The sequence below is a fragment of the Pyxicephalus adspersus genome, chromosome 5 (genome assembly GCF_032062135.1).
Source record: "Pyxicephalus adspersus chromosome 5, UCB_Pads_2.0, whole genome shotgun sequence".
Taxonomy (NCBI): Eukaryota; Metazoa; Chordata; class Amphibia; order Anura; family Pyxicephalidae; genus Pyxicephalus; species Pyxicephalus adspersus.
The window spans coordinates 146,334,218-146,340,753 of NC_092862.1; positions in this window are offsets into that span (position 1 = coordinate 146,334,218).

A 6,536-nucleotide genomic window follows, 5' to 3' on the forward strand; every position below is an offset into this window, starting at 1 on the left:
GGAAATTGGGACCATTTAGAGACCTTTTGGGAAGACCATCGAATATACATAAGAGGCACGAGGCTGAGAGGTGACTCCCCCCCAGATCCTTATTGCTGACATCCAGAAAAGTTGTCCCATTCTTTTTGCCGGAGTTGACAAATTTGGCCTTGCGGTAACTCTGGCTGGAATTTTTTAATCCCTCATCTTCGGAGATGGCCAGCAGGACGCTGGGAGTCTATGGAGAGAAGAAACATCGGGGTTAGAGAATATCTTCAGCAGGAATTCCTGGGAGAAAATGAAATTTAGGTGTAAAGCCATAGGAGAGAGTTAGGACCTTGTCCAGTCCCTCTACTTCCTGTCCTGGAAACACAACAGGAAGTAAGAGAAAAAGTGGAAGAAATCTTCTCTGCGTTGTCACAGGAATTTATATATTGGTGACAATGTTTGACCAGTAATGAGAGTTATGGGGACGAAGAAACAAAAACCTGACAGCGATTATCACTCCTAAACATTAAAAATGCTTTCCTCCTATACAATACAATTCAGCATGTTCATTCAGTGTGTTCTGAAACAATGACGATGAGGAAGAGGAAGAACTTACTGGAGGGTCCAATGTCTGACAGCGGACTTCAGCTTCATCCTTCCTTGCTGCGGAATACTTTGCAGTGCAATTCTTCATCACCTGGGAGAGATCACATATTGTATGGGACGTGATTGGGACGTTTAAATACAAAGTGTGAAATGTCAGTAAAAAGTTGAGATGAAGAAATGAAGAGCAGGAGGAAAGTTTAGTGCTAACTTAGTTACATAGTAAGTTAAAATAATATTAAAAAGACAGAAATCAATCAAGTTCAACCCCCAGGGAAATAAACATTTCTGGATATAAACCCCTATGGACATAGCTGATCCAGAGGAAGGCAAATAAACCCTTATAACCCCTCTGGTACAGAGGAAAAAGACATGTGCACAAAATGTTCCCAACTGCTCCTATTCACTTGAATAGGAACAATAGGAACTGCATTTGAGCCTGTGGCAGAATGCTGCACTACATGGATCTGCAATGGCTCTAAGTGAGTTCAGACGTGCTTGCAGCACTCATAGATCATATGTACAATCATATGTACTCATTTATACAAAAGCAAAGAAACAAATGTCATAAAAGAAAAGATTTGATGGATGCATTGGTTCTCGTTCTGTCATCAGGAATAAATATATAGAACGCTCACATCAAGTATAATCCTAATCTGTCATTGTATGGATTTCACCATAGAATTAATGTGTCAATGCCAGATCTATGTATTCTGAGGGGAACTTTTAGATGGTAATGGAGTGGAACCAATATTGATATAGTATATAAGATAGATATAACAGAGGATAGAACAGGAAAAAAGATAAAAGTTAGATGTTTATTGTATGGATGGAGGTGAGAAGTTATTGCGGCCATTGCTGAAACATTTTATTGAATACTAATTGCCTGGATGTAAAGCTGATGCCAGTCACACACCTGGAACAAGCATGCAGGTAATATGGTAAGTTGTGCTGCAATGAACACCTGAGCTGGGTTCTCATTCTGGGTCAGAGGTTTACCTAAAGAACGAGGATCAGAACCACAACCAGGAGTTCGGCAATGTTCCCCCCAGATGCTGGGCTGAAGAAACACCTGAGATATATATATTTCTAGATGTTGTGGCCATTGCAATCCAGTAACCCCCTATAATTCTGTCAGCTTTCTACCGCCCCCTATACTCCAACTTTATAACGCCTGCCCCCTTACCCTGCCCTCGTATTTGTCCATCTTCTTTTTATTATGCCCCAACCGTCCAGTGCCCCTGTATTGTGATCTACAACAAAACATTCAGGTAAGTATTGATAAGTGCCGGGTGGTGCACCCAGATAAAAAGTGCCGGGGAGAATTCTGAGCTGCATTATATATAAAGGAGTAGGGGGGCTTTGTGATCGGAATGCTTCTTTACCTTCATAAGCCCAGAAAACATTCACTGTGATGTACCAGCCTGAAATAAACTAAATTGGATCCCTACTCTGAGTCTTTTTAGTGAGATGATGTACAGCGCTGTGTGATATGTTGGCGCTATATAAATCCTATTTATTATTGTGAAAGTTGCTAACATTTGAGATTGTATGTTCAGAGAAATGAGAGATCAGAGAAGCTGCCATTGCTGAAATTATTGTAAAGAATTCCAATCACCTGAATGTAAAGCTGAGCTTTCGGCTTCAGCAGTGTCAGTGATTCACCTGGAACAATTAACCGCTGAGCTGGATTCCCATTCTGGGTCAGAGATTCACCTAAACACCCAGGACCAGAACCCCAACCAGGAACGCTGCATAATATAACCAGAACAATGGCAGCTCCTATCATCCCTCAGTGATTGGCCCACTTTAAGATATTGTAAATCCAATTACAGCCGGCTGTTGTCTGTTATCAGAAAGTTACAATGAACTCCGAAATAATTCTCCGAAGATTAAATCCATCATTTCCATTTCCTGGGAACAATCTGCAATATTTCCTGAGATGTCTCTTACTTACCCCATTCTCCTTGAAGGGGCATTCTTCTTCTTCTTCAGCGATTTCTGCTGACTTCAGGCAAACCGTCTCTTTAATAACAAATGTGAATGAAATGTTTTTGGGTGAATCTCCCTAAATAAATTAGAAAAAAAGTTTTGCTTATCAAACTAGAAAATGCAATTATGACAACGCAGCTCCAATCTAAGGACGGCTTTTACAGAGTCAGAAGGATTTGTGGTCAGAATGCTTTTTACACTTTCATCAGTGAACCAGGGTGATCCAGCAAACCTGGAATGGATCTGGTCCAAGATTGAAAACATTTGCTAACACTTAGAAGTTCATTCCAAGTTTGCTGGATCACCCAGGTTCACTGATGTAATTGTATCCTCTCTAGCCTTGGAAAGCTTTAATAAATCAGACCCAATGATTCAATGATGAGGAGTAATAAGAAATGTTATTATCATGGCCACCTCGGGTCCTTGTCAATGCTATGCTGCAGAAAATAATGAAATATTTTACTGCAGGGGAAGTGAGTTCCATACATCTGGGTATTTATATGTGTAACCTATGCACAGATCATACACAACAAAGGATTTATAAATCCTGACCATACAATAAATAGAAAATACAGAAATTCTCATACTGATAACTCTCTTTCTCACTTCCTCTTCTTGTCTCTGATGCTCTTTGAATAATAGATATAGGAGTGTTTCCTCCTTACTTTTAGTTATTGAAATTCTTATAGAGATGCCAGCCATTAGTAAAAAGATAAACTAACAATTAGAAAGGCAAAAAGCCTTCTATTGTCATGCAAACAAATTTTACCTAAGTACTGCATGTTGTTGTTACCCCTGAGGAAGCCCTGCCAGGCGAAACGCGTCGGGTGCTAATTAACAACAGTGACCATACCTTGGATATCAACCCTCAAAAAACTTTATTGATTTTATGGAAGACATTTTGTCTAGTACCTAAAACCGGCATTATTATGTGTCTCAAGTAAATGTTATTTGCGTGCCAACAAAGCCCTTTCTTTTTCCTTTCTAATTGTTGTTTCTCTCTGATGCTCACCTACATTTCTTTTTATTGTTCCCCTTCTCCTCCCCTTCTGTTCCTTTGCCATGACTCATGCTGCTAATAAGATTCTGAACTTCTTCCTGATTCCTCCAGATGAGGAGGTTCCACCAATAAACCTTATGGCTCCATTCTGCTTAATTTTGTACTGCGCTCCCACAATCTAAGCATCGCCTATAGGGAGACTCTTATAACGCTACCCGCAGCACTTGTGTGTTACTTTGTTATATTGTCTGCAGGAGTTCCCGGAAATGTCCCGCTGCTTGTTCTGTATTGTTTGCCACAATGCCAATGTGATTTGGTTTTATTGGTTTATTATACCATACCTCGAATAAAATGTAAAGAATATCTTTATCTACGTTTACAATTGAAATCACCTTTTCTATGAGTGCCGGCCCTGACAGGCTGCCAGACATTTATTTTACACACAGAGGTGATTTCTAAACTGTTAGAAAGCAAACCTTAAAGTTTTTTTTCTGATCTTTAGAAATAAATTGCTTTACAATAAAAGCGGCTGGAGAGGTGAGTGAGGGTTTCCTTGCCTATTGGTAAGAATATATCAAAAGATAAATGTCTATAGTCTGAGCAAAGGTAACATTAACATGCTAATATAATCTATATATTTCTTGCCTGATTTCAATTCTGCTTAATACTGCCACTATCCCTAAAACATTTCAATTGTAGTATCCAAAATATTAAAGTATGGGACTTTATCGGCAGTTAAATTTAAAATTGTCATATTTCACTTACATCATTTTAAAAAAACGTTTATACATGCCTCTCCCCATGTAACAATTCAGGGGAAGTTAAATAACATACATGGGCTGGATACATTGTACACATTACATATGTAGGGATCATTCGATGCGTTTCGCAGACTAGGTCCGCTTCCTCAGGGATGTACTTAGTACCGACAATAGATGTATCAGCACAAAGGGCTATTTAACTACAAGTGCACTTTGCTGCATAACAGATGATGGCGGTCTCCCTGTTTTGTGAATTATTTGCATTGGTCTAAGATAACAATTTACTAAGGATAAATAGATGCTTGAATGGCAATTTTTGAAAACGTCAAGGACATACACTACAAATTGAGCATTACGATGGATAATTAATTTGGGATACCGCTATCTCTGTTGTTGTGGTTTTAACCCTGCTTTATGCCTGGCTCCACACCAGGTGACAAAGAACACTTGTAGGTGAATAGTCTTTTGTGCTGATAAATCCATTGTCCGTACTAATTACATCCCTGAGGAAGCGGACCTAGTCTGTGAAACGCGTTGGATGATCCCTACATATGTAATGTGTACAATGTATTCAGCCCATGCATGTTATGATGTTATTAAACTCCCCCTGAATCGTTAGAGGCATGAATAAACTTATTTTTAAAATGATGTAAATAAAATATGACATAAAATTTTATTTTTCCTGCCGTTAAAGTCCCTTACTTTGACATTTTGGATACTACAATTACCATGCAAATAGTTACATTTTGATTTAGGTAAATCCCCTTTATTACAAACAATAAACATATTTTCTGTTTGCCTTTTCCAATTCACTCATAGAAACAACAATGCGGAACATGAAGTCCTCTGCTCACTTCCCATAACTGATTGAAGAGTTTTTATATACTTAGGTTACCATTGTCTGTTATAACTCAGTAATGTTACATCCCTGCAGACATGGGGATCACTATAAATGTAATGCCTGAGATAACAAATATTCAAGCACAGAGCATTCAGAATCATCTCCATTGGTTTCATGTAATACATTCCCTCTGGATCACCACTGTGCTCTGCAGCTCACCTTCCCCAATATACCTGGGGCCGGGCTGTACCTGGTATATTCAGGTAACACTGACAGCCCTCAAACATTCTCAATTCAGCTTTATTTACCCAAATATCTCACAATCTTTATTACATGTAACAATACCTGATATCTCCAGATACACTAACACATCCATACCTCTCCATACCCACAAGGATCATGATTGTAACAATTCGGGAAAAACCTTCCAGCCATTTGTCAGAAAACAACCTGGAAATGTGTAAGGCAATCCTCATGGTTTCCAATACAGATGATAAAAGTATTTGAACATTTTGTAGTTTTGGAGGAAGTCAGATGATAGAATCTTTACGGGGGAGATTTCTATGCACTATGGGACATCTGTGGACACCTGACCATCACACCAACATGACATGACTGGATAACCTATTCCAAAATCATAGTCATTTAAACAAAGCCTCCGCACTCCATGACACCTAATAGGGTCTATAATATGGAGTTACCCCCACTTTGTGGCTATGCCCTTCTCCAATTTTTTGTGAAAGCTTTATAAAAGATTTTGGGGGGTGTTTGTGGGAATGTTCCCCCTATTGGTGAGGCCAGGTACCGATTGTGGGTATCTACCCCCTCTTAGTGAGATCAGGTACTGATGGTGGGGATTTGCCCCCTATTGGTGAGATCAGGTACTGATGGTGGGGATTTGCCCCCTATTGGTGAGATCAGGTACTGATGGTGGGGATTTGCCCCCTATTGGTGAGATCAGGTACTGATGGTGGGGATTTGCCCCCTATTGGTGAGATCAGGTACTGATGGTGAGATTTGCCCCCATTGATGATGTCAGGTGTTGATGTTGGAGGAGATTACCATTCTATTTCATCCCAAAACAGTTCAGTATGATTGGGGTCAGAGCTCTGTGCAAGACACTTGAGTTCCTCCACACCAAACTGGTGACCCCATGTCTTTATGGAGCTGACTTTGTACCCCGGGGCACAGTCATGGGGGGAAAAAAGGGTCTTCAGCAAACTGTGACCACAAGGCTGGAAGAGCACAATTGTCTGCATTGTCTTTGTATGATGGGGGATTACTGGGACCCCTCACTGAGGACACCTGGAAGCCAATATTTGGTTAAGGTGTGGTGGTTGAGTGTCCACAAAAATGGGAACATGGGGCCAGA